Source organism: Betta splendens, chromosome 22 (genome assembly GCF_900634795.4).
Source record: "Betta splendens chromosome 22, fBetSpl5.4, whole genome shotgun sequence".
Lineage (NCBI taxonomy): Eukaryota > Metazoa > Chordata > Actinopteri > Anabantiformes > Osphronemidae > Betta > Betta splendens.
The window spans coordinates 14,361,774-14,389,264 of NC_040900.2; the positions used below are offsets into that span (position 1 = coordinate 14,361,774).

General features: G+C 41.5%; 1 protein-coding gene across 4 annotated transcripts in view; it reads right to left on the bottom strand.

The window, feature by feature from the left end:
* LOC114848115 (leucine-rich repeat and fibronectin type-III domain-containing protein 2) overlaps positions 1-27,491 on the bottom strand; it is an 89,810-nt gene that overhangs the window by 14,543 nt on the left and 47,776 nt on the right. For 3 of the 4 annotated variants that reach the window (XM_029138327.3, XM_029138326.3, XM_041069075.1), the window contains 2 exons: positions 27,205-27,322; positions 18,552-18,636 (listed from right to left, as the gene is read on the bottom strand). The gene's annotated coding sequence lies outside the window, so the exon portion shown is untranslated. The remainder of the gene's footprint in view (positions 1-18,551; positions 18,637-27,204; positions 27,323-27,491) is intronic. The other variant, XM_029138328.3, reaches the window with a different exon arrangement.

Genomic DNA, 27,491 nt, shown 5'->3' on the forward strand with positions numbered 1-27,491 from the left:
TAGTGACATTCAGACTCAAAGAGAAAGGATTTGAATGATAATAACTTTAATTAAGACATGTGAGTTAGGAAAATCAGTAATAGCAAAGTAAGAGGCACCTTAAATGTGACAATTACAAAATGTGCAGTTAATTACAGCGTAAATTTATTTTAGGCTGACCAGCACACACTATTTGGAGGTAGGGTGAATCATCTAAGCGGAGCAGGCTGTACTCAGTTGTGAGGGATGTTTTGCAGTAAAGATGTGCCAGAAGCTTGATTAAGACGTGGACTGCAAACCAAGAACCAGGGCTTTAGTGAAGCTGTACTGTATGTTTTTCCAACTATTATAATTACGCAGGTTTTGAAGCCATCTGGACTTTGTCGATCAATGTTCACTTCACGCTACCGCTTCCCACCAGTGGAGGCGAAACCAGCTCATTGTTGGTCACAGTGCTGTAGTGGAAAGTCAGTCATATCAGGGATGCATATTGGTATTAGGAGGTATTATATGTATTGTAGTATACAAAGTAAACAAGTTCCTGCTCCACTAAGAACAAGTGATGAGGACTGTTGATTTCTCCACTGTGACTGATTCAAGTTTACAGAAACAAGCAGCCGTCTGGCTGAGGTAGGATGAAGGGTTAAAATCCTCTCCCAAGCCTGGGGTAAATTCCTGAGAGACTCAACTTGTGTCCAGAATCCAGGGTTCCACAAACAGCTCACACTCTCCTGCAGGAGATGTGACTCTGTGTCTCTGCCTTCAAATGATTTTGACTCACCACTTTCATAATGCATTATAAATTCAGGAACATATATTTGAACTATATTACTGCCACTGTTTGAATTCTTCTCTGTGAATTATCTCAGTCCAACAATGAGACTTTACTAGAGGTTATAATACACCCGTCAAATGACACTACAGTACATTTGCAATTGAATGACCTATCTTTTTTATTGTATTTCAAAGGTAGATTTCTTCCAGTTTCTAAATATTTTGAAAAATATAAAACGTTAAAACTGTACATTGAAGAGTAAACTCCTGATGAGGTTGTTCTGAACTGCCCCTTAGAGACTGCATTTATGCCATCATCATCATTCTGTACTGAGTCACCTCAGGGTTGTATCCTGCGTATATGATGACTAGAGGAACATGGCGAGAACAGTCAGTCTGCTGCACAGTTACAGACGACTCCCACACAACTGAGGTTTAAAGCGAGCCTTATGTGTGCATCAAGTGAGACCCCACAGCTCCTGAAGCCACTGGTTCTGAGTTATATCAGACAGAAATAATCGTCGTCATTGCCCCTTCATTCAGACAAAGCATCACACTTTTGTATCTTATTAATTTAATATTTGGTGGACGCCCTTCCTGGAACATCACATCGCTACTGACTGCTGAACTTTCCGGCCAGAGCCTGTGAACCTTTCAAGCGTGAGATGGAACAAAGGGTGAGCTACGCTGGGTCACGGATTGTCTACGTTCTCTGGTGTGCTCCAAGATGTGTTTGATCTCACATATAACTGCGGAATCAAGACTCTGAAAGAGAAAAGCCCCGAGGATGAGGCACAGATCCTGGATGTTTATTCAGAGGCCACGATGCATTTTATGGTGAAATGATTGAGAATGAATAGAAAGTGCAAAGGTTCAAGGATAAAGGAAAAAGAAAATTGCATGAGAAATAATCCACGGCTACACATTCAACTCTAATACCCAGAAAAAAAGGAAAGGAAAGGAAATAAGATATAATTTTGGCATACATTTTCTGAGCCCAGGGCTGATTATTTTTTAATTTTTATTAATTATATTATGAATAACCTATGCACCTGTAGTCATAGCGTAAAATTAGTCAATCAATCAATTAATCTGCCCTCCTTAGCCTGCCCTCATATCTTCAGGCCAGAAATTTTTAATCTAAACATTTAGAAATTAACCTGTGCACCTTTTAAGGAGCGCCTTCGAATGTTATCACGCCATTCAATGGTTCAGTATCAGTAGATATCAGCCCATACGTATGGTCCGGTAGGTACCTACTGTAACTGGCAGTGAATAGGTGCAGTAGGTTGTCATCATCTATTCGTAAGGTAGATTGCAGCTCGGACGTTTAAACCAAATGCATCAGTAGGAGCGCTGCTGAGTGATTGTTGTTCAGAAAGGAGAATCGACTGTTTTTGATTAGCCACTAGCTAGCTGTATTGTGTTAGGTAACCCTAACCTTAACAGCAATAACATCCAAAGCTGCTAAAGGTTACAATTAGCTAGCTGCTATCTGTTAGCTAGTAAGTAGAGCACGTTTTGAGTATGCCCCAAATTAATAAATAGATGCTGCTGTAATTATCTACTCATTAATAATTGCAAAACTTTCCTTGAATGCGACTTTAGATTTCTGTGATAACCAGTGGCCTGTGGCTCTGATTATCTCTTCACGATCAGTAAAGGGAAGGTTTGCCATACGAGACGCCAGGAGCTGAAAACGATATCAGGATGATCTAGACTGTACAAGGGCGCCATCAAACGCAGCATCAGGAAGAAAGTTTAGCAAGGTTTTGTTTTCCCCCCACCACTGACACATAGGTCATAGGTCAATCTTAAAGGTTCTGTATTTTATATTATGATGATTAGGTAATTTACGATTTCTAATAAAGCTAAGCAAACACAAAAATTGGTTGGTGAGATAATTTAGATCCAACCTCACAGTTGGATCCCATCCCACACCCATCATACCAGCAGTATGGTCCTGAGATCACGTTAACAAGAGAAATAATTTTATTATTAATTATCATAACTTGCTACTGAGCATCACACAAACCTAAAGGTCGTTACCTCAATTCAAATCATAATTAGTATGTTAGTACCCTCAGCTGATTGTTTTGATTTTCCAGTTTGTAAACGCTGCTTTAATTAACCTAATTTCCAATCACCTACTGCAGCATGCAACTATTAAAAGCTCAAATCAATTAACAATACACTACTGGAGCAGCACCATGAAGTCACTCACAGGTAAAATTAAAACCTACATTTGGAACATGGAACATTAAGCAGATTTTTAGCAGTAAATCTAGAAGTGAATAAATACTGGATGTGAGTGGACACAAACAAAGCCAATAATAAGGCCCAGTGTGGCTTGAGTTGTGTTTGTGTGCTTGTTGGAGCACTTGGGGGGGGGGAAAGAACAAAAATTGGCATTTTTACAAAACTCCATAAAATGAAACAATGACAAAACCCTAAAAGATATTTTTACTCAACGTGACGTGTGGCCTTCATGTTTTACTTTGTGCTCCTTTTAATAGTAGTTTTTTTTTTTCAATGTCATTCAGACACAGTGAAACGTTCCCAGATGACCAAAAAAAAGGAAAACATCTCAGAAGGAATAACACTAGCTCCCTCGTTCTCTTATCAGAGGCTGCCAGATGCCAGCCAACAACACTATCCCACACACAGCCTGAAGGTGCACCACAACACAAACACCGTTGTGCTGGGAAGGGGGGCGAGATACAGTAGAGAGAGAGGAAAGAGAGAGGTGTTTAGCCTGGGAACATTGGGAAGGAAAAGTGGATCACTGTGCGGAGGAGGGTCGATTGGAGCGCAGAGATGCTCGAAGAAAGTGGATCGGTTAGCGTCTCACACGGGCCTTTTTCTCCCCTACCGTGGCTTAGAGGCTGAAGAGGACAGAAAGGAAAAATAACTTTTAGATTAGTTCTGACAGTGTGCGATCGGTTAGCGTGAAGGGCTAGAGAGAATTTGGTTTATGCCAGTTACCCAGGCAGCTTTGTGGCAACAGAAGAGATGATGCAAATTGCTTATGAGTAACAAGCTCCATCCATCACCCTTGTTACAGCTCCAACATAGAGCGCAGGCCCGGCGGCGGAGCCACTCATGCATGCACTGTACGCAAAAGCCTAGAGGCTGCCATTCACCGTGGGTGGAAGCGTTCGCAGAATTTACATGTGGAAGGCAAAAAGCCTTTTACGAAGCTGAGATCCTCTGATCAGGCCGTCTGTGATTAGATTGTGACAGTCTCATGAAAGTGCTGTGGTTGACAGCCTCAAAATTCAATTTTGTCTCACTTTCCACACATGCACAGCTCAAAGACAACTATCCGTAGTGACAATCTGATGTGCGCACACTTGACAGATGCACCAGCGTCCGTGCCCGCCCACTAGCGCGCTCACGACGGCTGGCAGCTGCTTGCTGCCTTAACTTCTCTTTTGGGCTGCCAGTGGAAAGCTGATTACCGGCGGGGAGCTAGATGCTGCGCGAGCAGAACCTCTGGGTTCGAGAGACAGGGACGGAGAGGGAGCCACGGCCAAAGGCACAGATCCCTGTTTAGGAAGCTACTTGTAGCATGAAGAGTCGATGAAAATAAGTGAGCTCTGCAGGGTGGCCGCTGGAAGGGTTTAAGGACCAGGTTGAACTATCAGCTCTGAAGAATGTTGATAACTAAATAGTATGTAGCAATAGCAGTCACATTTTTCTTCAGTCCAACAACAACATACAACAAAGAACCTGGAAGAACTATGGTAAATTAACATCAGTGATTATCATTATTCAAAGCTTTTTGAGGCAGTCATGTGAGTAAATCCATACATCCTAGCTCCTGAAAATCTTTTCACAGATTGATTCAAATCCTAACACTGTCTCTTTCTGAATGATTCAAACAAAGCAAGACTGGAATGTCTAGACACAAAAGCAAAATGTTTGTGAGTGGAATTAACAGAGCCATCTGTAAATCAACCTCACCCAACATTAAAACGCCCGCCCAACTGCCTCGATGAGGAGGATGGAGTCAACACTAGGAGCGTTTGGCAAATACGAGTTTAACCCAGGTCTGTTCATGGGAAGCTGCAACGCTAAAGGACGCAGTGTCAGATGTGATTCTGGTCTCCATTAGAAAGCTGTCCACATGGGAGGCTGTGACATCATTCAGGCTGCAGGTGTGAAACAGCTTAAGCTTTATAAACAGGATAACGCTTTACATTAGAGCCTCTTGCATACAAAACATGGCTGACAAGATGTGGCTGAGGAGAAATCCACTGAGGAGAAGGCCACACAATGAAACGGGAATACGAAGGGCACAAATCTAATCGGTGAGCTGTCAGGGATCATGTGCGACGTGAGGCTTTCCTCATAGACGGAACGCAATATGTTTCAAATTAGTTTGAAAATTATCTATTAACGAAGATTCAAATCAAAAAAATAATCTGCGTGCGTTTCATTCAGCAACATTCGGGTTATATTAATAGGATTATCTTTTGTTTCCTACTGAATGTGAGATTTGCTTTGAGAGTCTGATAAGGATGCCTTTTAATTAGTTTCAGAAATTTTGATAATAAAAGAGCTGAAAATGATGCGTGATGAAAGCCGGGCGGTGATGCCGAGATACCGGCCGCTCCCTTTGATGTGGGATGCACTTTGCGGCGTGTTCTACGGTAAACATTGCTGTCACAGAGCAGATGCTGCTGCCTCTCGTCGTGCTCCTGGCTCAGTGACAAAAATAAAAGATCTCCCATCTGCAGAGAGTTGTTGAACGAAGGCAGATGGTAATTTAAAGAGCATGTTGGGGCCACGGAGAGAGTACAGTAAAACTTAGTAGTTGAGTGGTGGCCTCCCCTGATCCACAGCAGGTTTGAAAAATCATAGCAAAACATGGAAATCGGTGTGGCATTTGTAAGACTCATCTACTACAATCTTCGGTCTGGAGCATTTTTGGGCCTCGTCTGCTCTCAGCTCTTACTGTGGATGGAATAATGTCAATAACATGCTCATAGAGCAGCTGTAACATTAATAAAGGAAAGGAAAATGAAGCACCAAAAGAGATAAAGAATACAGGCTCCAGTGTCAACACTTCCTGCTGAGTACCCTAAATTCATTGTCAACCATTAGGGTTAGGCTTTTTAAAGATGAAATCACATTCATTATTTTAAATGTTAAACTTTTTTTTGTTATAACTGCAGCGGGTCCAGGTAGGTTCCTACCGCAGATCTGAGGTGACCCTGGACCAGTCTCTTCAGTGTCTATATCAGATGGGACGTGAGAGCCACTGGTCTAAAGCTGCTGAGGTCTTTGGCATGCAGTGTCTTAGGCACTGGTACCACGCAGGAGGTTTTCCAGAGCCGTGGTACCATCCAGCTTGTGGCTCGGGTTGAAGACATGCTCCAAAACTCCACACAATTCCCCTGCGCAAGATCTTAGGAGCCTGAAGCTGATGCTGACTGCTTTCCTGGCTTTGATCTTCCTGAGCTTATGTTGAATATGTAAATGGTTTAATGTAAAGTCAAGAACTGTTAGCTTAGTAATTTCTTTTTTTATCGTATTCTTCATATTTTCCGAGGTCTGAAATCTTCCGTGGAGCCCTGAAAATGTTCACATGCATAACACACAACACAACTTAACCTGTGACCAGTCTGTCAACCTGTGACTGTCAACCTGCGTCGCATCTGAATTCAGACGTAAACAGCTACTGGCTCCTCCTCTTCCTCTTAACGTTGAAAGTGACCATGACTCTTTCACCAAAACACGAGTCAAACGTGTGTTCTGACAATGCAGTAACAACAAACAAGGCTGCTCCCACGCGAACAGCTGCTCACACTAATTTATCAAATTTAGACATCTTATAAAAAGTGCTAACTTTAACATAGCACCAAGACACAGTGGTCACAAGATGATCTGGTTTCCACTGTTCACAAAGAGTGCCTTTAAACATGTTAGACACATTTTATGAAATTTGCATTGCAGTGATTGCTTTCCTTTCAGCTACTTCCGCATCTACAACACAAGCAACGATCAAACTGCGTCAAATTACAGCTTGTAAAACTATAAAGACTGTTCAATTGACAATCGCTGTAAAGAGAATTAGGATGATTATTTTGGTCGTTTAAATAAGATCTAAAAGATGTGGCATCATTACAACCACTAGAAAACGTGTAGCGAATAATATTTACAAGTTATGGCCATTTGAAAGCGAAATAAGCAACTATAGTCCTACACAAAGTGAGCAAAACACCTTAACGAGGCGGTCGCGCTGCAACCAATTTCGTGTGAGCCATAACTCGCTAAATTTGAAAACGAAAGTAACACGGAAGCTCCAAGATGGAGGCCATAAGTCTTACGCTTTGTTTCAGCAAGCAAGGCGGAAAAGAGCCCAGTAGTATGGCCTCTCCAGCATTACCCCCAGCCAATCATCACCAAATTCCTGAGAACCACCCCTCCTCCCACTCTCGCTCGCTTCCAGTGTCATTACCGTAAATGCTAAAAGAAAGCGGACAAAGCCGTAGTGTACGTGAGACTGCGCAGAGCATGTAGATATGCAACAAGACCGCGTGGGGCGCTCAGACAGCCGTTTCCAGTCAGATCAAAAGGCCAGAAAGTGAAGCCTGCTCTTTCCTATCTATGAATTATTTCCCCAGATTTTTACATAGAAGCTTTTAGGTTACAATGAATGTTAATTTAGCATTATAGGGTATTTTTCTAGCCTATAAGCTTTCATTTGAACCCTCCCTAGCATAAGTAGGGCCAGAGTTGTGACCTATTATATTAGGGTTACCTGGCCCAGGCGGACTTTGGGGGGTTGGAGGGCAAAATGAAATATCCTTAATTTATAAGAAATAGGTGTCATATATTGGTTTAATTTTTTTATTTATATTTATATCTTCGTGTATGAATACATTTGGCTTCATTATTTTGATCCCTTTTGTCATTCAGTGTGTTTACCTATACACCTGGGAGATATTTGCATGTTTTTATAAGGAAAAAAATTCAGATTATTTATTTTTCTGTGTTTCTACAGTGTATAACTGTTTACCATTTGTATCTAGAGTGAATCTGACAGCTCTGGTGAAAACTACAGTTGTGTTGTCTACTAGTGTTACTGCCATTCCAAAGAGCCCTACCACTTTTATATACTGTACTCCAAAAAGTTGTTCAGACATGATTTCCATGGAATGAGAAGAGGTTAAAAATGAAATTAGAAACATATAAAAAAAATACAGATACAAATATGGTAAAAAATGAATTGAAACCTCACGTTAGTGGTTATAAATGAGTGATGTAGATATAAACATATTTATCCTACATATAAAAGTAAACATCTGAGCAACGGTATAAAACAAAGGCTGATGGATAAGTATGTGGTATTTACTCAGCTTTAAAGCGATATCAGTATCGATTTGCATGAAACCTTTTGTTTTACAGTTCCAGTTTTATAGGTTCTGTGCTGATTGGGATGGCTACGCTACCCAGAGACACCGGACTCCATTGATTGAAAGACGGCTGTCAGGAGGAGCGTGAGGGAAATGAGGGTGTGTGCTGTCAGCCAGTGGTTCTGTCGACTCCTACGAGCCACGTATTGATTGTTGACAGCCACTCGCCGCTGCTGTTGCACAGGGACGATTCTCAGAAGGGACACCAGCGGTGCGCTCACCCAAACATCCTGCATGTTCAGTCCAGCAACATGAGATGCAACAGCCTCACTGCTATTTTGAGTTTTTGAGGCTTGTTGTTATGGCAACGCCTGTGTTTTCCACACACGTGTTTACGCTGGAAGATTCCGATGACTCTCACAGCCAGTGTTTTACTCAAAATCAATCTGGATCCTGTTGAGCATAGGAAGATTTGTGCAGCCCTGACAGACGTAGCCTGAGGCAGTCGAAAAATAAACATGGGTTAAATCATTATGCACAGCAAATCTGCTTCTTCCCATAGCAACAGACGCTAGACAAATGGTCTAATGTCAGATATTAGCTTCCAACTGTTCCCTCAGTTTGCCTTGAATTATATGCATGGACACTTTGACCTGGGTCCTGTTCTATAAGAGTCTGGGCCATATTAAATCTTAAAACAGCTTTGGCACAAACAGAGAGAGAGTTTCTATAAATAATCACTAAGCTACTAAAATTACTGCCAGCTTATGGAAGGCGTTGCTACATCACCGTTAAACAGCTTCTGACTTTGCCTCAAATGCTCAACATAGATAACTTAGCCGTCGCCATTAACCCCACAAGATCTACACACTAAAAAAGGCATTCATTCGCTTGTTTTAACTGATAAGCTCATTAAAAATAGATTTAATTTTTTTCTTCTACTGTACCAACAAAAAAAACATCCATCCATCTTCCATTCCACTTAATGGGCAGGGGGTGCTGGAGCCTATCCCAGCTGGCTATGGGCGAGGGGCAGGGTACACCTTGAACAGGTCGCCAGTCCACCATTCACACACACTCAAAACGTAAGGGCAATGTAGAGTAGCCAATTAACCTAAATGCATGTTTTTGGACTGTGGAAGGAAGCCGGAGAACCCAGAGAAAACCCACGCAAAAATGTAAACTCCACAAAGACTCTCTGTCTGCCTCCGGGAATCGAACCCCGGACCTTCTAGCTGTGAGGCGGCAGTGCTATCATTTCTTTTAGGACTAGCATTTGCAGTCTAAAGTCAACCTGCAACAACAAATCTGAGGACTCTCAGGACTAGGCTGCTACTACACATGAAATGTAAGCTATTTTTCAAAATAAAACTCCAGTTATACCGTTTCTTTGACTCCATCACTTCAGTCAGTCTTTTCTTTTGCTAGCTTGTTTACTAGCAGCCCACTCATGAAAAACACATTCAGTGGCATAATGGAAGACCTTGCACTCAGAAATACCTCTCAAAACATTTCCAAGCCAAGAAAATAAACCTGATTTCATGATGCAATGAGGTGGTAATGGAACAAACGTGACTAAGAGATTGCTATCTTCACGCTTGTCCACAAAAGCGTTACCTTTAGTAAAAGGAGGGGAGCAATGCGGCAAACGTGTTCACGGCATTGGATGTGAGAAGAAACACACAAGGTTCTCTTCCGTTCCCACTTTTTCACTTCTCCGTTTACTTCCTTCTATGATCATATCAAGCGACAAGCACACTACAGACAAAAGCACACGGCAGCCAGTGCACCTTTTTAACGAGTATCTGTTGGGCTCCGGGGGGTTTGTCACAGCACATTGAGTAGGGAGGGACAACTACTAGCGCCTGAGGACCTGTGCATCGTGTGAGCAGCAGCAGGGGCGGCCTAGGTTGAACCACTTCTCATAGCCTTGTTGAGGTGATGGACATCGCTGTGGAGAAGTTACTTTTGGAATTGGACTGATTTATTTATTATAAGAAACCACTCAACAGAAACGTCACATATTCCAAAGTTAATAGGCAATTAAAACATGCAAATGAAGATGTTTGTTGGTGCTCTGCTTGAATGAGACAATGATAATCTCACTCTTCAGTGATGAAACGCGCTGTCAGTGGTCTGCTTACGTTCTATGTTCTGGCTTAGTCAACTCTCCGGCACCATTTGGGGCTCGAAGGCTAAAAAACTCAACGTGGGAGAGTTTAGATTCACACGTTATTACTCAGCCTGGTGCAAATACTGCTCCTAGTGCTTTCTTTTAACATAATATATGAAACCAGTGTGTGGGAGTTTTTGCAAAAATCATCATGTTCTTAGCAACTGGACTCATTCACCCAGGCGTTCTTGGTCTTGGCAGGTTTCCGTCTCATTTTTCAGCACACGGACGTGAGCGATGTTAAAGGTCAGAGACGAACTCTAATTATTATGATGGTGATGAGAAATAAAGTAAAAACAAGCATCACATCCACCCACAGTCCTCGCCAAACGAGTTTTTGCTCATCTACTTTCAAAAGACAAGTGTTGAGTGGGTTTGTTGTATCTCAGTAATTAGATCTACAATTGTTTGGTGCACTGTTAGTTAATTAATCCAGTATGTGACTATTACAATCTTTACTGATAAACTGTATGTGCAAGGGGCGGATTTTGATTGCTCCCAGTGCAAATCATTGCCTCTTACTTGGAGATAATAGCACAGCCACAGATGCAAACGTTTGAGAACAAATGGGCTGCTGAGGAGGATATTTTCTGCAGTGAATACGTGCCACGCCTCTATATGGAGCTCAATATGGCCTCTGGAGCGCATGAAGTGGAACGTGGTACAGATCAGAACGTTTTCCAGGCGCCAGTGAAGTAGAAAGAGTTTCTAAGCCTGATATAGATACTGTAATTGGTTGATCTCTGGTGTGTAACAAGACGGTGGAAATTCTCAAAGCTCACAGCGAAGGAAAGGAGCGGGTTCGAAAGGGGCAAAGTCAGTGCAACCGATCACCGGCAGGATGGCTGAAAGAAGAAATAAATCACAATAATTGAAAGGAAAAGCACCGGCTCGTTTAGGATTTAATATGCGTGATAGATGCTTTTCTACTGCTGTAAATCAGTGGCTGGTGCCCACATTATACCCTCTTACAGGAAGTGTAAATATGTAGAGTGGGGAGGGGGGGCTGTAATGGATACGATCCTTTTACAGAGTGTTTTATAGAAGCTGGAAGTAGAAAAAAACCCTCTTGTGGTACAACAATTGATGCACACAAGGGAGGGATAAACATGGTGATGCCTTGATATTAACATTCACAGCCAGCTGTATAATAACTTCATAGCTCTGAAAGGTTCTGGTAATTCTCAAAAGCATCAGGTTTAATGACTAATGTAGTGTGCTTTGGCTGTTGGTGGAGATGGGGAGTGTCTGTGTGTGCACACGGATCACAAATGAGGCAGAAAATGGCTTTTTAAGGACACACTTTTTTGTCTTAATCACTGTCACCGCATTGTCTCACCGATCACCGGCGCAGTATAAATGTCACGATCTGGGTTTTGTTTCTTGTTGTTTCCTGTTTTGTTTTGTAATACTTCCTGTTCAGTTGTCACGTCCCGGTTTTAGATCTGCCTTTATGTTGAAAGGACTTCCGGCTACGTCACATCACAGCTGTTCCCTGTTAGTACCGGTCCGCATTATCCACACCTGCACTTCATCTGCTATTAGTTCACTTTGTATTTAACCACCACCTTTGTCCTCAGTTCCCCGCCAGATCGATGTTCGTGTGTCGTCGTGCTTTCCCAGTTTCATTGTTCCTGCCGTGTCTTCGTGTTTCCTGGCTTTGTTGATGCTCGCCCTTGTTACTACTGCCTGTTGCCGACCATTGCCTGCCTGACCACGATTCTACGCCTGATGTTTGGTATCGTACTCACCTCTCGTATCTGATCTGTGCCTGCTCCTGACTACGTTTCTGCCTGATCCCATTTAACCTGTTCGACCTCCTGTGTATGACCCTGCCTGGATTTGACCCTGCTTACTGGAATAAACTGCACTCTTTAACGCGAGAGAATCGTGTATCGTGCTGTGCATGTGGGTCCTCTTCCGAACGAGCCCTGACAATAAACAGAGTCACAGGGATAAGAAAGGGTTTTGTTCGTCCCCTTAGCTTAGACGTTGATCCAGGTTTAATCTCATCTGAAGCGCAGGTTGTCTGGAATTGTTCTGTTCTGGTGGTTCAGTCTTCTACATGACACGTGTGACCCTACTCTACTGTAACACAGTATGTAAACTAACTTCACTGCACACTGGGTTTCAATCAATGCTGTGCTCGATAACTTTCCGAAGCTCCACCAACAGTCTCTGCGTGTGCTGCGTTAATTGTTGTCTGCAGACGTACAGTACAGCCTGTTATTGCATTTACACCAACATACACGCAGCAATAATGTTTTAATTGCCTTTGGGGCTTCACCCACTTTATGGTTTCAGCTCCTCTGTTCTCCCGACTGTACTGTGCTGCACATTGAGGGATGCTTGTAACTAATACATAAGCATATTTGTCTCTAGGGTTCGGAACTGGTTGTCATAATGGAATAGCTCCCTTGGGAAATGTGCTTGATTCTGACAAGTGTTTTAAAATAAACATGAGCTGAAAGTACCTTCAGCTACTGTCAGATGTGTGGAGTTATAAAACCTTGTGAGTTCTCCCCAATTAGTGTTGAGTTAATAATCAAAGTGTAGGTTTATTGGATCAAACTAAAACTGTACCATTCTACCACTGAACAATACACCAAGCAAAGACATGTCTTTGACTTGCTGCAGCCAAGGAGGATGTACCTAAACCAGCAACACTGAAGCCAAACTAGATTTACTGCCGGAAGCTGTGCTCTCCCGTACTTCACAGTACCCACACACTTTCTACATCTCCTGACCCAGGAGTTGTCAACGTTCGATTCCTGGCTCCTGACATATGCTGAAGTGTCTTTGGGCAAAACAAAGATCCCCAAGTTTCACCGTGTGGGTCGTACCAGCTGCAACATCACTGAATGAAATAATGAGCGAATGAGAAGCTGAGCCCACTACTACGCCAGTTTACAGTTGCCTTCAGCTGTTTGAAGTTAGCTGTCCTATACCGTGGTACAGTAGTTGCTGGATGACTATTTGAACACAGCTTATATCGTCATCAATGGAGAAGAATCCCACAGCAACTTCAGCTGATGTCTCTCTCTGTACTGTATCTTTGATCACTATTCTTTCATCTTCTGTGAGTCTGAGAATGGCACGAAATTGCTGCAGAGCATGATATATGACATTCCATCTCAGCAGCGTATGAAAAATAAATTAGATTTCCCTACACCATTTCCTGATCAGCTCCCACAACCACCAGCCCTCCCTCCTTTCATTACACCTGCCTCTCGCTTCCTGAGCGCCGCCACAGTCGCAGTCGCAGTGTTCACAGCGAGCGCGTTGCACCGTGTTTGTTCAGTGGCTGTTTCCTAGAAGTAAAACTCAGTTCAGGTTAGCAAAAAACACCACTTACAATAAATTCAATTTCGAATGATGCACATTTCTCAGAAGTAACATTGTTATAGGAGCACTATAGTTTTACATTGCAGGAGCTGGTGCATAGGCCGGTGCCGTGGCTGGAGGTGTGTTGGGAAGATGTGCTGTAGCCAAAAAAGTCTGCGTCATGAGAAGTGTCAAATGTCCGACTCTATAACTGCTGGCAGATCTCCCTTACTGTTGGAGGAAAGAGTGAAGAGGAGATCTGGGAGGGATGATTTACAGTGCAGAGTAAACTCCTACAATATAGTGTCAAAAGTCAAAAACACAATACTAGTCCCCGAATAATAATGCACACGCTCACAAATCTCAAAGTATTCCCAAAGTGCAAACCACTATACCCCTTCATTCCTGGACTTTCAAGTCAGTTTGTGTGTGCTACTGTACACACGAACACACAAGGAAGAGATCAGGTGAAGGTGACTAAGTGGGTCATACAGGCTACAACGATTCCGAAGCCGATGCTGCCACATCATAAATAAACAAACAAGGCAACTGGCTCCGTTGGCAGAGGAACATGTTCACGCCTTAACACCTCCACTGTGCTGCCCACACAATGTGGTTTGTTTCAGATCAGGAGCATTTCTTTTTCCCATTTTCCATTTATTCCTTCAGTCTTCCCTTGACTCCACACTGACACACATACTACCATACTATGACCATACTATATACTGCTCTTACTTGGTTTTCCATGGTCTTCCAGTCTGTCAGATGATCCTGAGTTCCTGTCCTTTTAGGAATTTATTACCTGGCCACACCTACTGTAATACTGTAGTACACTCTAGATTTGTTTAGCATCAGTTGGTTTCAATCTGTAAATTTATCAACTGATGCTAACTCCAAACCTTTAATCTGCTTATTTGTAAATAGATATTATAATGTAAAAACGGGTAAAACATTGAACAGCTGATCAGCCAACTGTCCACATATTTATAAAAAGTCAAAGTTTGGGGTTTGGGAATAAGAAAGTGTGTAATTCCTACATAGTTAATCCAATAATTCCAGCCAAACTTTAGATTAAAGCATTTGAAAAGACAAGTGATATTTTGTCTGGGTGCTGCAGTGGGAATCTTAAATTCCCAAGATGTGAAATGCAATAAGAAGAAGTGAAACCGTTATCTGAATCCAAGGCTGTCACACTAATTCAAACGTTAACATGCACAGTGTTTCATTTAAATCTTAGACTTGCAGAATCATGGGATGAAGGGGAAACCGTGGTGCATGATAGACCCCCAAAATTTCTACTGAATATTAAAATAGCTTCTTTATTTCTGTGAGCTAGTCAGGAGTTTAAACTTTCATGTACTATATGAGATAATAATTTAAGTGTATTATTAGATGTATATTCTGTAAGAGTTGAACATTAAAGCACATGATTTATTCTATCTGGCCTGTGAATTCAGGGTCTAATACCACATTTTTAAACTTGTAGCACAAGGTTGTTTTTATTCAGTGTTACCTTTAAATCCTTCATTCTTTCCGTGACAATATCCAGACATCATTTCAGTTGTTTGAAGTACTAAAGCTTTAAGCTAGTCATGCTTTAGATCAAAATAACCCCCCTGCAGCAAGAGTTCAAGTGCTATTCTGCTTGGTACAGATTTCACAAAGACTGAGGCCAAACTGGTGGAAGATACAAATATATTGTGTGTAATTGCAAGACTGTCAAGTATCATCTCACCAGGCAGTGTCTTAGATTTGTGTAACCTTCACAAACCTTCTGAGTAAAACGTCCAGAGCATGTTTCAGAGGCAGGGGATTGAAAGTTAGTGTCAGAAATCCAGGGCAGTTGTTACTGTACCAAGTCTCCAAACTGACCCCGGCTTCACTTAGTGAAGTTGTCATCAATACAGTACATGAACTCTCAGCATAGTCATAATTTCCAGATAAAACCATCACGCTCATCCTCTCAAGATGTTACGTCTACAGCCTCTGTGTCCCCTCACAGGTTGCCCTTGGAATGAATGGAATGAGAATAAGATACGAGTGGTGCTTCAAGTCACAACCTCAGAAAAGCAAAGAGAACAAGATGACTTTCACATGGGCCTTAATATTCAGTGCTCTAAAAGAAGTGAAGAGCACATGTTTAGTTCTCCTAGTTAGTTCTTGTTAATTATCAGTGACATCAGTAATTTGGCAGCACTGCCACTGAGGAAGAAAACAAAGTTGTAGCACAAAAAATAAATGAATGAGTGTCAGAGGCAGTTAGAGTAGATGACAAAGGAAAGAGAAGCATGATGGGTAGAAACGCAAAGTGAATTTCAACCAGGTCCATTGAGAAACGGGAGCATGCGACTGTTAATACATGATACTGAAAAGAAGGAGACACATACGAGCTCTATTTGAAGAATGTTGTGTGAAAACCATTGTAATAACTATAACTTTGGCCAGTTGTAAAGTAGGTCTAAAGATAGAAAGAGGGAACTGCTGCAAATGAGGTACACACTCACCAATTCAGAAAGATACAGCAGAGTAGGAACAGGTACTGTAGGGTACCTTCTAGGAAACCAGTAGTGAGCAGGAAGATTTTGCAACCTGCATTCTATTTGACTAGAGACTTTAAGAAGGTTTATGAAAGGTAAAGGGAGTTAAGCTTACCTTGGGATGTGCCTCCCAATGGGACAATGAAAAGGTAGAAAATGTCAGCTACACAGGGTTGGAATGAGCCCTTGAATCTAGTATGTCACACTGAAGGTGTGTTATGTTTTTTTAACAGGCTTATTAAAGCAGTTTAGAAGAAGCTGGCTTTTCCAGGGCCGTGATGAAGGGCAGGGCCAATCTAGGGCAGTTTAAGCTTGTTCACAAGTTTGATCCTGCATTGAATTCAGTTGGTGTCGAAGGGAAAAAGGCTCGCCCATCCGTCATGGCATGATGGGCAGCTGGTGATGACAGCGAAATGGGTGAAATGGCTTCTAAATAGCAAAAATGATTCCAGTCAGGGCAGTGCTCCATTCATCCATCTATGAGAGCCATCATGGACGACATGGCAACTGTCTCTATGACAGCAGCTTATCTAACAAGCCTGCTGGTTGAGTTGAACTCTGCTGGTAGAAGGTGTTTGAGAGGCTGCTGCTGCCTCTGCAGTGTGGGAATGCATGGAAAAGAGATTTTGGTGCTTCCTATAAACAGACAAACAGACGCCTTTAAACATGCAGAAGAAGGCTGCAGATGACAGAGTGGATCCCCAGCAGGCAGCTTTACACGCTCAGCCGCATCACTTAGACATATTGACACTGCAGACCAGGTACAGCTTGGGTGTGGTTTGACTGGTTTGATCGCATCACAGGCTACTCGCAGCATAACAGGTCACATATGCAAAGGTACATGTTAGACTTGCACAAATAAACCCAAGCCCACAAACTAATAATAACTCTGCAGACAACAGATTTCATCCATCATCCATGGTGTTGTAGTATCTGAACGCACAACAGGACAACAAAAAGGATGTTTCAGAAGCTACCGCTGAGTAAGAGGCAGCCAGTTTATGTCTGGATTCAACTCATCATCCCCTGCTGTAAATTGCTTTCAGAGCTCGCCTGAAGCCTTGAGAATGAAAGCCTCAAACTCACACAAGCAGCGGCATCTTCTGCCATTTAAGCGTCAGTAAATTTGTCAGACAGGAGACAGTGTACATCTGTTTTTACAGGTGGTAATGTAAATTCACTCTAAATGGATCCTGACGTGCTCAACTGATGCCATTATTAAATTTCCTACTTTGATTTATTATTTAAGCTCTCTGCTTTATAAGCTGAAATCGTTGTTTTTAGTTGTTAAAAAGCTCTGCACACTTCACAGTTACACAACAGAGAAGTTGAAGAAGTACGTTTTTCATCATTTTACTACACAAATGTCTTATGCAGTCGATTGTGTTTTTAAACTTACTTTCTAGAGGCTGTTATCTTCTTGCTTTGCCCACAGAGTACAACAACAAGCAATTCCTGCTATTTGAATGTTAGATGGTCAATATTAAAAAAATACACTTACAATACATTTATTAATCTACATTGTGTGCAGGAAGCGTACACACACTCGCAGTGAGCATGAACCCCTCTGATGTGAGTACAGTGATTAAATTAAATAATACTGTAAGTGGTGATTTGAGTGGGAGGAACTATTAGCCTGTTTAATTTGATCGTGTTCTCAACTGTACTGTAGTGAGGAATTCAGCAGAAGGTATGCAGGGATGTATCACTGCAAAGCTAACTCACACCAGAATGATGCATTCATGTCAAGACACTGGGTTTCAAAAGGTTGTTTCATGTTTGTAGAACTGGAATTCTTGCAAACACCACACAGTCAGTTTATTAGTTCCCGTGAGATTCAAAGGCATTTTTCTGCTTGTATTAACATCAGTATTAGGAACAGGAAGTGGTGTCAGCTGGCTGGAGCTTGGTATACATTTATGTACTTTATTGATTTGTGCTGAGTCCACCTAGAGCTTCAGGCAACACCATGCCTATTTTGAAACTGACCCCAGCTTTCATCTTCCTAAATGCATTATACATGCAAATAACAGCTAGAGACAACAGCCAGCAAACAGAGCCTCACTGTGGGCTGCTAAAATGATCGCTGCGTTCCTCCAGTTCTCACAGAGCCAGAAACATCGAATTATATTTCAAAGCCAACTTAATTTAGATGAAGCAAATTCATTTTCTAATTTTCTGAGATTCTAAGTGCCGTTCCTAGAAGGACAGCAAGTACTTGTACAGTAGATGAAGACATTACTAGAGTCGTTCCACAAGGCTCAGCGTCATAACATCCCCATGAAGGCTCGTTTGTCGTTTTGTCAAGTAAAAGTCCTCCAAATGGTAATTGCTGACCTATCTGTTTCTACTGTATGGAAAATATGATTTCATAGAATGAGAATAAAAGGTGAGCCTTACCTATATCATGTGGTATTGTGCCATATGGTCCCTTGAAAACACCTCAAGGCCACACATTCACTCTAAAAGAACTAGACGATTGATCCTATGGAGGAAAAAAAGTTAAAACATTTATTATCCTTTGCTGATGCTACGTGACTGAACATTCAAAAAGAAGCTGCTGCAGTACTGTACAAAGACTTGTGAAACACATCTACATTTCAGATTTCAGTTTTATATATGAAATGTATGTAGTAAAATTATATTATACAAAACATGAGCTTTAGCATGTGTATTGACAGTGTGAACTAAGGCCATCTGACAATATCCCATTGCTATAGTTTACAGTGAGTGAATCACGCCACTAAGCTATGACAACAGCTCTTTGTGATTTATGAGGAATTATCTGCTTGTCAGACAAAATGGTGTAAAAATCTCTTTAAAGTACAGTGTAGGAGGAGGGAAGATTAGATTGGTTTATGGAAAATGACAGAAATACAGAACAGCAGGGTGTTTGTGACACAGCAGCAGTGGCGTCTGAGCACTCATTATTCATCCTTTGTCATCGTACTGTACGTCTGTGGCCAGTCATCTCTACCAGCGCTTTGCTTCTCCAAACACGCAGCCAGAGAGCCGCATTGTTTGTTTGCTTTGAAAACATGAGTGGGAGTGGGTGGGTGGGCGTACACGCGTGGATGTCTGTGTGTGCTCCGCTTCCAAGTGTGAAAAGACCGTTTAATTTAACAAAATCTGCTCCCAAAGAACGGATAAAAAAACATATGTTGAGGATGTAGGGTACCGTTTGGTTAAGGTAATAAAACGCCCAGTATTTTCCTCCCTCTATTGATGGAAAACAACATCATTTGGGAGCGATTGTGCTTTGAGAGGTTGTGATTCTGCAGTTGACATCCAATGCAATAACTCCAAGATTGAGCCTTTCTGCATGATGCTGTCGTTGCAGTTCCCCTTCACGCCTCCCACCCTGGGAATTTTGCAGAAGATGTCAGATTGCTCACATAAATGTGCAGAAAATACCGCTCATACAGTAAGTGCTCCAACAGCTGTGCCTGGACTTGTGGGGGGTGGCCTGCAGATCGCTGGCTGTCTCCAATCTCATTGTTTAGTTTTAGCATTTGTGCTCATGCTAAATTAACACAGAATGCAATTTGCTCACTTAAAATAATTTAACCTATGCTAAATGGAATATTTAAGTCACAAAGATCCTGGCGGTTATTGCTGATTACCTGAGATTTGCTCATTCATGTCTTTATTAGTTTTTAAGTCACCGCGGCCTGAAGAATTCAAACAGCAGATTATTGACTCGCTGTCATTACCCGGCTTTATTCAAATTCCATTTAAAGACATTGCTGCCAGCAATAACCTGTGGTGTGCTTTCAAATTAACAACATGACCGAGAAAACTAGATTATAAAGAGAGTGCACTTTCATTATAACAACACTAAAGGGCTATTAATAATACTCATAATGCATCTGCTACCTGCTTTCTTTGTGATACGCTGCATCAGGCTGATTCATAAGAAGAACATTAACATATATGAACGTACTCTGCATTTAAAATCAGTGCAGTTTCAAACTAAGTAGAATGAATTCATAACAGAGTTTCCTGCAGATCCACACAACCTGTATTGGCTTAATGGGTATTGATACGTCCATGAGTTGAGCTGGCAACGGCACTGCCCTGTGGCCATGTGTCCTAATAAATGAGGACAGTTGTGCTTTGGTAGATAAATTATAAGATTCCTCTCCATCTTGAAATCAGTATTACAATATATTCAATTAATTAACCCAGTATCTTCTGCTGCCCTTGAGAATTCATTCACAAGAAGTGAAATTAATTCTTTTTCAGAAATCAATCCATACATATGAAACTATTACAGTAAACTCCAGATGAGCCGGTAGGTGCCACACATGCATTACATTGTCATGGGGGGTTCACGCCTGTGTTGTCCCTTCAAGACAATGGCCTGCTTGATTTTCACTCTTTCAACATTAAGAAAACTGAAAAACCATCTACATCTGCCCCAGTCCGAATGAGTACACTTCACCAACATACACCTACCTACTCGCTCGCTGTAGCCACTTTTCCACACACATCAACTCAAGCACATTTGAAGCGGAGATGAAGCTGATGAAACTTATCTGTTAAAAGTCCTGGAAAGTCCTGGTGCTTGTGTGAAGGAGGCCTGTTTCAGTCCTGTAAACACTGTGTCACTCAAACCTAAGTACACTAAAGCACCAGTTGTATGAAGGTGGGAAACAAAGAACAAATCAGAGGTGAGTAAATAAAAGGTTATACTATAACAAAACCAGATTATGACTGAACATTCACATGACGCTTTACTTCAGTGTTTCTATTTCACCACACCTGCTCTGACACAGTGGTGATAAGAACTGCTGCTGCTGCTGCTGCTGCAGAGCACTTTAATGACTTTATTCTGCTTCTGTGAAAAAGCTAAGCATCTCAAATGAACATTAGACAGTAAAACCACTTCAGCTCAGGAAGCCCAAGCTTGGGTGTTTATTTATAGGGTTTTAGAGACAAGTCCACAAACCGTACGTATGGTCCACTCAGGTGGGGGTAAACCACAGCCATCAGGCAAATGGGAAGCATTTTAGATCAAACTCAAACTTTGCATTGCTGTCTGATTTACTCTGTATTTCAATTCCCTTCAACTTGACTTGACTTTGCACCAAAGAGGCTCTAAGACATGCCGCCACACGCATTACACACCATTCGACCGGCTCGGCTTCAAACGCAGGAACCTACTCTACGTGGAACACAACCTCCATTCCACGGCCCTCCTCGGACATTACACGCGTGTCGCTGTTAGTGGGTATGAGGCAAGAGACAAACGGAGTTCCCATAGACTCCTCCACCTCCCCCCTTTGCCAACTGCAGCAGCGTCCCACCGTTGCGTCTCCTGTGGCACAATGTAATCGCATTTTCCACGAGGATGGCTCTGGTGCCTGTGAGGAAAGGCTTTATCAAACTCACACACATTGTCTTCACTCAGTCTGTGTGGTTTCCCCTCCACACTGTAGCATATCTGCAGCCACTTACAGTATAGATGGTTACCAAATGGTATGCTGACACTCCTGTAGATAACACACGACAAAGAAATTTAGAATAAGCTTATGAATTATCATTTCTCAGAACGTAGCAGACAAAAACAGATCGTGCCTCAGGCCTCCTTCAATCTTGACAAAGGCCATTTCCTCAAGGAAATGTGAGGCCTTCCCTGAAAACAACATCATCTAAATGGGAGCGCATGCTGCTCTAACAGCTGGATGTCTCTGGGAATTGATTTGCAGCATACCATTGCATAGGCACTAATTGAGACCCACACTATCAGAGATGGATGTTTTTGAAATGAGTGCTAACAACAAATCAAAGCCAAGCAATAGAGAGCCTAGAAAGCCTTTTGAAAAAGCTCCCTTTGTCTATGATGCTCAGACTCAGACCACAGTCTTGTACTGCGTAGTAGCTGTGTAGCATGTGAAAACGTCTTATTTGAAACTGGACTGTGGATCAACTTGACAGTTGAGTTTGCTGAACAACAAACAATCTGCCTATTCTTGGTCCAGGAATTAACAGATGTTGGGCCAAAAAGCTTCTAATATTTGTCCACTCTAGCACTTGAAGTGGGCTGAGATGTTTGCTGGCCTACTTTAGACTGTAAAATATGCCATCCATGATGTCTAAACAACGAGGACAACAGTAGGTTCACTCCAGTTTGGACGGCACAGACAGACTGACCATCTGGAGGCTGTTTTCACCGGGAGGCTGCTGAACATGTGGGCCAGGAGTGAGAGTAAGTAGTCAGTTTTGAAAGTGTCCCATAGTGGTTTTATCTAAGGAGCCATGCAGCTCTAGTAAATTTTAAAGGTCAAGATAATGTTACACAAGTACAATTTAGATGTCAGAGTATAAATCAAACAAAGCGCATCGTTAGAAATAATAAATCCAGAGACTGGAACGTGAGATAAGACGTGGCTTTGGCAGGAAAACACTTCATTAACGGGCCTCTAACAGGAAGCGTATCAGCGTTCATGCTCCTACTCTGGGAAATGCAGACAAACATTCAGAGCCTTAAAATCTCATGGACTCTCTTCCATCTGACCTAAACTCCTAAACATGACAACCTGGTACATAAATTCATTTTGGTGGTTAGAGGGTGCCAAGTCAAAGTGACTTCACATGCTTCTTATTCTTAATGATGATGATGAACTGACTAGATGCAGTGGTAATATTGGTCAAAGGTCACTGTGACCTTGATTTTGTCTAGGCAAAGTTAATACACTTCTTCTTAGTGTTAAACACAGCACGCTCACACCAAAGCAGCTGTTTGTATTTATAAATTGTTTTTTAGGTTAGTGATGTAAACACGACCCAAAACTGCACCAAGATCTTAGCTCTTCAGTTGAAAAAACGACAACACTAAAGGTGTGAGTAAAGTATGTTGCTAAGTTTCACACAGGACCTGCGTTCAGAGTAAACATGAACATACGTACACTAAATGATAAATACATAACAACATAGCAACATGTGTGTGCTACACAGATAAAAAAATCGGCAAAAAGGGAAAGTTCTCTTCGTGACAGAGGGTCAAATATCAGATTCTCACTGTCTGTTATGTTGCTGAATCCCAGACATTCTTGGTAAATGTCTGTGGTTAAAATAGTCACTGCACATGTCAAGAGAACAACAAAATGAAGTAATAAACAAGCAATATGAAGGTGCTGGATGTCTGCAGGTGGAATACATCTTTGGGGGTAGACGTACCTTCATCATCTCCTTGCTTTTTAAGGACAAATATAGGAAGGCTCTGGCGCATATTAAGTTATACTTTGCATTTTATTAGAAATCCTCCTACACATTAGCTGTTCTCCCTTTGAAAACACTGATATGGCGAGAGAAAGATTTTTTTATGCCAGTATGAAACAGATCTTTATAGAGCATTAATAAATCAAACCAGCTATTTTACATATAAATGTTTTATGACACAATTAACTAAATTGCATATAATGTACAATTATTTTATTCCCTACTAAATAATGAAGTACTGTAAAAAGCAGAATGAACTACAATTAAATGCAAAACATATACACTAGTTACAATGGAGATTATGTAAACATTAGCAATACTGTTGAACTATTTCTCTGAACTATTTCCCACCATATGGTATTACATTACTTAAAATGTATATTTTTTCCTGTTTTAAGTGTCACATAGGTGAAAATACTGTCTACAGTTGATATGCATCAAACAAAAGCAAATCAGATTTACTGTAATTATAAGGATTCCTGGATTTTTTTCCCTGGATTTTCCCACTACAGCAGTTTTCCGATTGGTCTCAGCTGTTTCCAAGATGAACCACGAAAGCTTTTAATAAGGAAAAATACAGCTCATTATCATGTGAAAGTTATGTAAAAAAACCTCAAAACAGGGTTAATACAGATCCGCTGAGCGCTTCCATCTCCAGTGCAACCTCTGCGATAAGGTGACAAACACATAATGTGGAGGAAACTCACTTTTCAAAGTATATAAATGATATGTTTCCTCCACCCTGTTCTGAGAACCTCGGGGCAAGTTTTATATAGGAACACTTCAATAAAACATAAAACATAAACATAAATAATAACAGCAATAAATGCAGAGACGTATGCTGCCCTGAGGCATAACCTCGAATATCAAACGCTGCATGAAATCTCATGACTATCCCTCTGATTTATAATGATCCAGGAAGAAAATTAAAAATCAACCACTTCAGCTTCGGCTCAGGTAAACGTCATGCTTCAGGTGAACTTCACTGCTGAAAGGTCACTATGATGTCAGGATCTGTGTTGTTTGCAAGCTGCCGGCATTTGCGTCATATCATCCTGCAACTGACGAAGACATCAGAGTCCCGACTCACACTCCATTACAGTGAGCGGGGCACACATTCACGGCATCTGCACATGCTACCGAAGATGAAAGCCACAAGCCCAGGACAAGGCACGTGGGGATGGATGTGAAGTAATGAGAGCCTTGGGGTCCGACTTAATGAGAGGGATTAGTGAACCATGATAGGGCTCCTGTGCGAGACACAGAGAGGTGTGGGGAGTTCGGCGGTGGCGAAGGCTGGATGAATGAAGGTGCAGCAATTTGTCAGGTAGAGGACGGCTTAACCTCAGCTCCCAAGAAACTCTTCATTGCGACAGAGGCAGCGCCGACCAATAGATGACGCCAGATTGCGAAAGCTGACAAGTGCAATCAATAAATTGCACCGTGATATTAACCTGCTATCATCTTTTTGATATCCTGCCGCGACGGAACAAGGGATGAGGGCAATTGGCAGCTTGGGGAAACGCGGTATGTCCTCGCACTGCAAACACGACATTTGTCAGCACAAACATTACGTGACCTTACACCAGCGCATAAATCTATTTCTAGTTAATGACTTAATTTGCCAATAATGCGTATAAAGAGGCATTTTATTACTTTGCTGTTCCCGTTGTAGCAGATGGAACAGATGGGTGCAGATATTTTCTGGAGACATTCTTTTGCTTTAAAGACCATTAGTGATGTCATATCTGTCTGGTTTATGGCGTCTCTCAGCTTTCCTGTAATGTGTTTATTCCTCAGACAAGAAGTGACGCTTTTGATCCTCACTGGCCTCTAAACCAACTTTAAAACCTGTCCACTTTTACTTGGATCATAATTATTTCAGAGATGTGCAACTTCAATTCCTTGATTCGCTTTATGTTTATGTAAATGTTTGAAGGCACAATAACAAAACAAGCTGCTGTAGCTGCCCATTTCAAACGTCTAAGCTCTATTAAATCTAAACCACTAAATCTGATCTTTGTGCTAAAACACACTGGAATGCAATTTAATTACCACCTCTAGGACAGTGTTGCAGCAGAGCAGCTTTAATGGTTGAGGCTGTGAAGGTGGAGATAATCAAGGAGATAAGTGTTGACTGAGTGCACTTTTTCACATACATACACCACAGTGACGTAACCTTTCTATAGACAACTTTCTACATCCTGCTACAGCATGCGCCATTAGAAAACAAAACAATCCAGAAAGGATTAAAATTCACATTTCAGACAATTTGTAATTGTTTTTTTAAATTAACATTTAACTAAGTTTGCTGATGACAGCAATGACTTGTATTTACACCACCAGCATCCACAGCCTAGGTCATATTTGTGCAACAGGAGAAGTTGATGTGTTTTTTCCAAACAAAATAAAAATGGTCAAGTTCTCTTGAGAATTAATACACTCTAGTCTACATCTACTGAGGCTCCTCGAATACAGGAGCAAGGCTTTTGTTTTATTCAAAGGACCCAGGCAACAGGTCTGAAGGTGTCCACATGTATTTTTATAGACTTCTGCTCTTTTATAGCTGCCAATTTACAGCTGCCACAGACCCTGGAACCTTCCTACCCTTCACCAAACAGCTAAGATCAGTCCAAGTGAAGCATGCTTTGATCAGTATGACTAATGATGCACTTCTAGAAGAGCAGGTTTCATGTGCTCGGGCTCTGTAAGCAGGTTTTCCAGCTGAATTAGGTTACTTACTAATCTTCATGCATTTTTAAGATTATGATAATATGTACTCATTTTATAAATGTCATCAGTCAACACTCCTGTCAGTCTGAGCCCAGTGGGACCATGTGACATAAATCACATGGTCCACATAAATCATATATCTGACCTTTGTCCTATTCTAGTTCAGAACCACACTGATTAGTGGTAAAGAACAGAATAAAGAATTGGTGCATGAAATAAAGAAATGGACCCCAGTGCAAGTTACAAATTCCTACAAAACATATTGTTACAAAGAAAAAACATCTGTGGTGTGAAAATAGTAGGCTAATATGCCAAGCGCTTTCTTTACAGATTCTTTACTTGCGGTCTTCTGGCTTGCTCTGTTTTCTACACTTTGAATGTGTCAGTGGAAAAATCATTTCTATGAATGGTAAATGCAGATGGACACTTTTTTCCCCAGATGAAAACGACATGAGGGCAACACAACAGTTGGTCCACATAGCAACTATTTCTGGACATCGGCCTGGTTTGTTATAGTGGATCTAATGCTAAAATAAACAGCCAGGAGGTCTGAGGGTAAAGGGCCACTCGGGCATTTGAATATTTCCTCACAGGCTAAAATGAGATTTGAAAAATAGCGTAGGGCTACAGAGCACCATTACATATTCTCTGAAGCCTTATCTCTGGTGAATATTATTCTAAATGGAAGACAGCAGTAAAAAAGTCTACATATAATCAAACAGTCTAAGGGTGATGTTAAATGTAAATAGAGTTTTTTTTTTTGGGGGGGGGGGGTACTGGTTACAATGGTGTCATTGCACAAAACAACATATTCCGTTTACATAATTGCTGTAACAAAATGTCTGTGACAACAATGAGTGCATAAATGATTAAATGCAATATTATGTCAGATTAGAAAAAAAAAACATATGGAATAAAAGTACTGTATGAACATCAAAGGGCTAAAAGGATGGTGCCAGATTGGATGACGCTATAGCTTATGAAACCACTCCTGAACAGTCTGCTGCATTTCACATCTGAGAATATGACATACAGTATGAGTGTGCACATGTCAACATGAGTAGATAATCCTCTTTTCAAATTGCATGGTACTCACAGTAATAGGATCAGCTGTTTGGTCAGGTCAGGTATCCAAACACATATTGACTCGTGTCAATAATGTGGGGTCCAGTTCTTGGGAGCTGTCACATGTGCTGCTGTTGGATCCAGATCACCTAAAATAGGGAGAGGCCACAATCAGCTAGGGCAGGTGATGAGCAAGAACCTGGAGGCTGCAAAGTTTGAGAAACAAATCGTGACAGATTTTGAATGTTGTTGATTTCCTGCAAAACAAAATTTTTACTTTTCAAGGTATCAAACAGAAAAATATGAAGGCTCAACATA